Below are 9,017 nucleotides of genomic sequence, written 5' to 3' on the forward strand. Positions count from 1 at the left end.
TACACTGTTTGACTTGTGACAGCCTGCTAGACTTCCTGTAATTCGTGTAGCTTGTCCCCCCGCAGAGCAGCGGAGCGTGTCTCCTAGTGGGACTCTAGGAAGGAGGCAGAAAAGCCCTCTTTGAGCAGGTCAACCACACGGGTCCCTGTAATGGTGAATGCACTGATAACTGGCCACCTGGTGTGACTCTACTGCTGCGTGAAAAACCAAGCCGTCAGTACGGGGGCCACCGCAGTGGAAAATTGTGTCCAGTAAAGCGTGCAAGGAGGGGAGAGGATGTGACAGTGAAGACATGCAATCCTAATGAAAATCAAAATCCAGTCAGCTCGCTCTTCAGAGGATCTCTGCGGCAGGAAGCCTATAGCACAGCTGCAACACCCCTATAGCCGATAAGAGGGTGGGGGTGGGGGGGGCCCACAATAGTATGGTTGCAAAGGTGAAAACGTATTGTGATTGTAAAGTGAAAACAGCCTTCCTTCTAATGACAACCATCCATTTTTTTGTCAGTCCTTTGAATTAGTCACAGCGGGCGTGTGAGGGGGCGGATGCGCCATCTCTATGGAAATCACGGCGCTCACCGTGCCACGGCCCAGCCAAAGCCACAGACTTCACTGTCATCACTGCTGCCTCAGCCTTCCCTCGAGTTTCACAGCACAACCAACTTCACCAAAAGCCCTTAAGTGTGCTTGCAAACGGCCATCCAAGCACTTATCTAAATGGATTGCAAGCTCCGTGCCCTAAACTCGATGTTTTAATTGCTTCGGGTCCGTGCAGGACAAACTCCTGCACGGACCACCCGATGCAGGAGCTCAACGAGGCGGTACCAGCTTTTTTTTTTAGAACAGTCATTTGCGTTCAAAGTGTACAACAATAGAAGGCACAAATGAGTATGGATACCAATACAACATAATCAGAAGCTAATGGGCAGCTTATGAACCGGATGGCGATGATAGGCCTGGCACTGTAAGCCCGCTGCTGTCGGTGTGAGTTGGATTATTGAAAGACAAAAACAAAAGACAAGAGCGATCAAAGAGATCTCTGACTGATCTCCAAAACCCGTCGCATGTGTCTTTCAAGCCACAACAATGTTTCATTCCCCCAGAAATAGCCTATGGCCTTAATGAGTAACACACTCAAGCAGGCCTTTTGTCGACAGCATCCGAGCAACGGGAGGAAGTAGCTTTGTAGATGAGGATCCTTTCATTTCAAATGAAGAAAGCTCTTCCCTGTGTGTACGCATGGAACTGGAATGCACCGAGAGCATCAAATGCAGCAGCTCCGCAACGTTTCCTGCTCTAAATACTGCATAGAAGTAACATCGAAGTGAGCATCATCAGGACACCACTCAAGCGGATTTCAAATAGCTTCACAAATACAGTAAAACAGCTACATAGAGCTGCCACGGACGAGGTCATTACCAATCTGACGGCATCCCCCTCGGCTTGGCTTTTTTTTTTTTTTCCCAGCTTAATTCTTTTTGCCCCGTCATTTAATTCATTTGCTATAGCTCAAAGCCATGGACCTGCCCGCGCTAATATGAGATAAAACCCTGAATGGAGGACGACATTAATTGTGGCTAAAGGAATTCAACTGAAGTGGCAGCCCTCTCTATCAGTCGCAGGCAAAAGTTGTCTCTCTCTCTCTCTCATTCCCCCACATGCTGACATCAAAAGCAATAAGTGGGAAGAGCCATTCTAATTGCCTCGAAGCGACCTGCCTGCGTAGGCACCAATATGCTGCTTTGTGAGCTCGCTTCAAATGAGTCCTCCAAATCCTGTCTGTTTCTTGACAGTCAAGATCAGGGGTTTAAATGGCCACTCTACCTCTACAAAGCACCTTTGCAAAAAAAATAAAACACTCCTACCGGGGACCATGCTGGCATAAATGCACAAGCAATCACGCTCACACAACAGGCGCGCACACCTACACATACACGCACATGCTGCTTAAACACTAAGTGGATCTGAGTGGCAATTATCCTTGATAACCCCTGAAACAATATCTGGCATTTTGTCGCCATCTAGGCTGCAGGGGGGGTACTGCGGCACATCAGGCCAGACAACAAGATTGATTTTTTTTTCTCACAGGTCAAATATGTCTCCCGCCTGATGTCTCCTAAAAGACTTGAAGCAGGGATAATGCAGGATGGGAGCGAACAGACGAGGGGGAGAGAGAGGGCAAAACTGAGATTAAAAGATTAGATGGTGTGAACTGCCTATAGACTGGAAAGATGAAGAAAAGACTAGAGGCACATTCAGCAGAGCTGCAGAGAGGGAAGTGAGCTGATGAAAAGACCAATGAAGAAATGAGGCGGAGCGGCAAAGAGGGGAGAAGCAGTAAGCTGAAGTGATTTCTTGTAAAAGTTAAGAAGACCTTCTCAGCCATCACTTCCGTTTTAACAGCGGAGAGGGATTTGATTACTTCAAAGAAAGTTGCTGAACACAGAGTGAAGTGGAAAAACCCCAGAGTCATGTTGGGAGAGAAAAAAGTTTCAAACGGTCACGTCACATGCTCAGCGAGTAAAGTGGCACATCATAGCATCGGTTTCCTCCGGAGCTTTACAACCAATGTTAAAGTCAAGGTGATGATGTGGTTATCTGGGTTCAAGATTGTATGTAGCATTCCTAGCTACCTTGATGTCTGCAACAAAGGCGCAGCCTTGTTTGTCTTCTCCAATAACATTGGCCTTTATAACACTATAGCCTCAAGACCAGTGCACAATCAACTGGAAAAGGGCACTTTCAAAACAAGCGTCAACATAGAATTAGTATGGACAAGAATTTCATAATCACAGAGGATAAGGAAGTGAGAAATGAGAAGCTTTATAAAGTGCCCCGGTCAGCAGAAACGTGTGTGTGTGTGTGTGTGTGTGCATAAAGAATGCAGCCCATAACAGCATCCATGATTAATCAGCATGATGCAAGTGTCCGCCACCAAGCGCTCTTCTATTCTTTTAGCAATATCTTTGCAAAGCCAATCTGTCTGTTATAGCATATGACACGTAGACGCAAGTATACAAACACATGCACTGCAATGTACATGCAACATCTGAATCAACACCTTTCTATCACGGTCTCAACAGACACTGAATATAATAAGCCTCAGGGAGCTAGGATTTATTTTGGGGCTTAACACGCTGGATTGCATGTCACTGTGCTGCTGTGTTATCAGGGTACAGATTTGTTTTTGGGTGGCATTTGTATAACAGATGAGTGAAAACTTCTTAATTGTCGAGTTTAAGGCAAAACTCCATATTAGTATGCCGGAGGTAGTCTAATCCATAGGGGATAGTGCAAGGTAAGCATACAGCGGGCCATGCATCACACACTCTCAGCTGAGTGTTCAGATGTACACTCGAGAAATTTCCCGACCTCATTAAACTCTAAAATTGCCACCCTGGGAAAAAAAAAAAATCTGTGTTGAGGATCTCAGAGGGAGCAAGAAAGAAAAACACAAGTGCTTTTTTAGGTGTTCATCTAAATTTGTGTGCAAAGCCTAATTGGGGCTAGGTCATGTTGAAAGCTAGTGGTGGTGTTTCCCCCATGGGGTACTTATTACAGCACAGTGGATAACTGTTAGCATTTTCCTCCCCAATGTTCCATTTAGTTTGATAAGTGCAGTAAATATGAGGGGAAGAGAAAACAATAAGCACGCTTCTTTTTCTCCTTTCTCCTGAATAAAAAAAGATGCGGACAAGAACACCGAGGCTTTGATTTGTATTGATTTCCAGTATACTTCTCACCTATCAATTTAGCTGCCTTGTGGCCAGGGACACACTGCTACACTGTAGCAGCAACCATCAATCTGCAGAAGCACCCCTCCTACCAATACACTCATGAAAAATAGATCAGCTGGCAGAAAGCTCCATCACCCACTTTTGACCTTGTGGCTGCAATTAACAATGCAGTCAGTGATGAAAAGCGAACGGATTCGGTGACCTACGCTAAGTGTCCCTTTTTCATGACTCACCAATGGACTCCAACCCAGCTATTACCTTAACCAAATAATGTGCATGACGCACCAACAATAGAGCAGCACTCACTGAAAAGGCTAATGCGACTGACAATATCGTCGCCTGCTACTATCATCAGCGGGAACTACTCTTGAGGAAGAAATGGGACCCCGCAGTACCAGCGCCCTTTTTTACATGAATACTCTCCCTATGCCGCCGTCGACTACACACACACACACACACACACACACACACACACACACACACACACACACACACACACACACACACATACACACACACTCCGTGGCAATAGAGAGGAGTCATCACAATCACGCCGGGGAGAAAAAAGAAATTTGTGCCTCTTGCCAAACATAGGCTCAAGCTTTTGTGTGTGTGTGTGTGTGTGTGTGTGTGACAAAAAAAAGAGAGGGGAGGACATATCTGGATGTTTGCGAGTGTGGCGACGAGACAGACACACAGAGTGGGTGAATAGCTCATGAATATCTGTAATGTGTTACAGAGAGTGTTTGTCAGAGTGGATGGCGGAGGAGGAGGAGGGGGCAGAGAGAAACGGAGAAAGTGAGAGACAAGGGGGTGTGAGCCGTGTCTCTCTTCTTCACACACTTTAGGTTTTGTACGTGGTTTGAGGGTGGGGTGGGGGGAGGGGGGGTTGGGTACACAGCTGCTTTTTGTTTCCGCCGCTATCTCCACCTTGGTATCTATATGGCTCTTTGTCAGACTGACTATTTTATCTGTGTGCTTGTTGATCTGCTTGTCCGACCACAAAATTGACAAGAGGAGAACAAACTGAGAGGAGAGCACAATCGACTGGAGGGACAGCGTCGCATTGTTCCATTGCGTCCTTCACACATGGTAACTGAGGCCTGTTGTGTGTGTGTGTGTGTGTGTTTGTCCGTCTCTTCTCTGCCTTCTCTACCCACTAGATCTCATCAGCACTCCCAAATAAGCCATTAATCCACTCAGGATCCAGGCTTTTTTTTTTCACTTGGCACATTTCACGATAACACCACGCCACGTCCATTGCCGTTTTGCATAATTAGGCCACTTATATCAAATACAGGCGGATTCTAATGGAGCGCTAAGGGGACATATTTACTTTAATTACTGCTCTCACTATCTCCATCCCTCATCGCCCCCCCCCCCCCTTCATCCTCCTCTCATCCACTCCCTGACTTGGGAGAGTGGGCTGGCGACGTCAGGGGAGAGAAGATTGAAGAAGACTGTGTTTCACCCTCAAAGGTCACACCCTCCCACGGCGGAGTTAAGATAGCGTTTGACCTTATAGCCCACTGCAGCGCCGTGCTGCTCCACCACAGTCGCAGGGGAAACACACGGATAAATATAAAAACTCTCTGTGTTTCGGGGTCTCCCATTAAAAGACAAAAGAAAACTCTGAGCAAGTGCACAGTCGTGTGTGTGTGTGTGTGTGTGTGTGTGTGTGTGTGTGTGTGTGTGTGTCCCGCTGTGTCCACTTGGGTTCAAGCTTGTGTGTGTGGGTGTGTGTATGTTGGATGAGGGTGCACGCAATGGGTCTATGCGTTCGCTTACGGGAAGCTTTTAGAGTTAGAGTTGTTTTCTATCAATACCAGCTGACTCCAAAAAGGTAAATGAATAAATAAATAAACCTCCGAAGAGCACTGTAGCACCACAGACTGTGGTCGCGCCTTCCCCACAGGAAACAACACAGATAAGAAGAATGTGGCGTAGACTGAAAAACCTCAAAGCCCCACACTAGAAAGCCCATTTGCCAGCCGATTGCCACAGTGACACCAGCGTACATTTACAATGTCCACATTGGTATTGGGCTGCTTTCGCTTTAGAGCGTTTGTGTGTCCGTGTTGCCTGTCAAAACTGCAAACTAAAACTCTTAACCCTTTTTTCCAGCTGCTAGACCATTAGGTCTAAAACGCCAGATGCCTGTGAGTGAGGAGATGAAGGAGCAAGGAAAGGTGAGGAAGACCCCGTGAACTGAAGTCAACCGAAGTCAGAAATCACCCCCGCCTTAATGACTGGCACTCCTCATCACTGTCATCGTTAGCCTCCGTGGCTTGTCACACTGCCGCTCCTGAAACCAGACTCCTTTGTTGAAATGGCTCCATCGACGAACGGCACTCGCCGGCAGAAGGGTGTTAGGTCTGAAAGGACGAGTCGCACGCAGAAACCTTCTTGGGAGAGACGAGAGGTTAGCCGAAGGTCAGCTTTGAAGGGACGATTTCGTCGTGAGCGGTGATGGAAGTGACGCGGCTCCATCTGTACAGTGCACAAAGAGGAGACCACGGGAAAGCGTATAGCGGGTTCATCTACGCTGAGCATCCTTCAATCTTCCACAGCAGAGGAGGATGAATAAACTCTGTACGACTGAACAATGAACCGGCACATTATTAGAAATGGCTCGACCTAGAAATAGAGACAGCATGGACCTCCATGCTGTCTCTTTACAACTTTAAGGTAAAAGGTGGTGGTTACACTGTAATTACTGTGTAATTAGCACTCAGAAAATGTGTGAAAAAGAACAAGAACACTAACAAGGAGTCAGTCTCATCTTCAAAACAAAAAAAGGAAAAAAAAAATGAATTGTGTATATATTAACTTGACAAATGTAAAGGGTTAGGGTAAACACATATGTGTTTTGTGAGATACCAAAACACATATGTGTGTTTTGGTATCTCACACTCACACCTGTTGCTGCCCTCCTGAATAACAGCCCAGTCCACTCTTTTTTTGATAATTCCAGATCAATGAACTGCCCCTCGGACTGAGTGAGGGCGAGACAGAACGGAGGGGAGTCAGAGTGGATAAAAGAATAAAGTGCGGCTGTCTTTGTCAGGCGTCTCCGGGGGAGTGTACGTGTTTGTGCATATGTCACCGCGAAGGTCAGCCCTCTTTAAGGGTAACAGACCACCACGGACCCTCTTCGGTGCCACGTTTGAAACACTTTTCCTGGAGACCTCCCTACTCTCTCTCCCTATTTCTCTTTCTCTTATTGAGAAAAGCCCAGATCTGTCTCTCCGTCTGTCTCTCTCTCTCGCTTTCTGTGCTTGCAGTGGCTTGAACAATAATTTTATCAGTCCGACCCATAAACGTCAATGACAGCAAATCTTCCCGGCAGACACGCCCAGGTGCCAGCCCAGAATTGAAACTGTGAGTATAGCTGTCCTCCACCGTCGACTGGTGAAAGAGAGAGAGGGAGAGAGAGAGAGAGAGAGAGAGTGACGAGAGAAAATGACACTGAGGATTTTGAGGAAATAAACGGGGGGAATTAAAGGCTATTAAATCACATTAATCTAAGTAAAAGACCAGTTTGAAAGGGTTGGGGGACGTAAAGCAGAATGAAAGGTGCCAGGGGTGGGGGGGAGAAAAACAAATGTCCAAGACAGACAAAGAGGAGGAGGAATCGATGTGGCGAAAGGAGAAAAAAAAACAATGGGAGAAAAGTCCTTGCACCTGCACCTGCAGCTCCCAGCTGTGCTGTGCTTATTCTGAATCATTGCTCTACGCCCGGAGAGACTGCTTAGCGTTTCATTTAGAAAACAGGGATTTATTGCCAAGGAGGGGGCTGCTACTGTGCCCATTTGTGGGCGTGTGTGTGTGTGTGTGAGGGAGTGTTGGGTGGAGGGAGGAAGGTAGGAGTGTATGGCGGATTTTTGTGGAGAGGAACTTGGCTCCCTACCTGAGCATCTATAAATAAGAGTGACCTCGTTCCATCCCATGCACTATAATATGTTGAGATTGGAAGTTCCAGTGATTTGAACGGGGGGGGGGTTGGGAAAGGCACTCGTGATTTTTACATGTGAGTCAGATGGAATAAGTGTGCATTCATATGATGCACACAAGTGTTTGTGGTGTGAGTTTTTCCGGACAAGCCAGGACAGCTGATCGAGGGCAAACGCTTCCAGTGGATTGCATTAATGTCCTTTATTCGCTTTATGGGATTCCTTTACATGTGGGGAAGTGTTCAAAATATTTATCACTAATGCTTCTGTCGGGACAGTCCGAGGATAAGAGATTCCCCCGGGGAGCTGGGTCAGCCTGTAAATCAGGCCACCAGAGCTGGAGGCCAAAGGACAGCCAGCATCAGACATCTCACCTGCTACAGATCTGGCACTGTGTCTGTGAGTGAGCAAGAGCATGCGTGGTATCGCGTTAGTGAATGAATCTAGTCAATGGAAAGCCTCCGGATGGGAGGTGCGGAGTGCATTTGTGTTCAAGAGGAGGGGGGCAGGTCCAAATCAATAAAACAGAGAGTTAAATAATTTCTTTGTAGGCACTTATTAGCCTGAATCATGATCGCCTCAGATCAGAAGATCGAACAAACAATGCGGAAATGAGCCAAAGGCTTATCCAATTAAAAATGAATAATACACAGCAGAAAACGTGCACTAAGCCTACACAGGTCAAACAAGGAATACCAAATGAGCTGTGTTGTCTGCTGCCTCTCAAAACATCCTGCAGGAGAGAGAGAGAGAGAGAGAGAGAGAGAGAGAGAGAGAGAGAGAGAGAGCGAGAGAGAGAGAGAGAGAGGCAGCACAACAACACGGTTTCCCAAATGAGCCGTTTTCCTGCCACGCTCCGGGGCTCTCCCATTGTTGCCGTGTTCAGGAAGTACTCTCAGCCTGGTTATTTTAAAATTAGCTGCCACTTAAATGTTTGCAGAGTGCCATGAGACGTGCCACTGTCGTTGGAGTAAGTAAGCTGACTTAAATGGTCATTTTCGCTGATCTTTATGGAAGGTGTGTGTTGTTGTTTTTTTCCCGTCTACCTGAGGAGATCAGAGGTCAAGAGAGCTGGAGAAGAAGAGCAAGTCCCCGCAGCTGGACTCATCTTTGCTCAAGGGCCCCTCGGCAGGGCGGAGGTTATTCACACTAGAAAGTGCACAAAAGTGTAAAGAGATGCCACAGAGGCATCCTATCCTATCAAGAAAGCCTTGGTGCTGCCCTTCTCCATCGGAACAGTCAGTTTGAAGACTTGACTGGCAGGCAGCTGTTCCCAGTTACCTCTCTCTCTCTCTCTCTCTCTCTCTCTCTCTCTCTCTCTCTCTCTC

The 9,017-nt window shown here is 47.0% G+C and overlaps 1 protein-coding gene across 1 annotated transcript in view; it reads right to left on the bottom strand.

Annotated features, from left to right (window-relative positions):
- Window positions 1-9,017, bottom strand: part of cdh13 (cadherin 13, H-cadherin (heart)) — a 290,291-nt gene that overhangs the window by 280,251 nt on the left and 1,023 nt on the right. The gene's annotated exons all lie outside the window — the stretch shown is intronic.

This window comes from Anarrhichthys ocellatus, unplaced genomic scaffold (assembly GCF_004355925.1).
Source record: "Anarrhichthys ocellatus isolate YVR2014 unplaced genomic scaffold, GSC_Weel_1.0 scaffold2, whole genome shotgun sequence".
NCBI lineage: Eukaryota > Metazoa > Chordata > Actinopteri > Perciformes > Anarhichadidae > Anarrhichthys > Anarrhichthys ocellatus.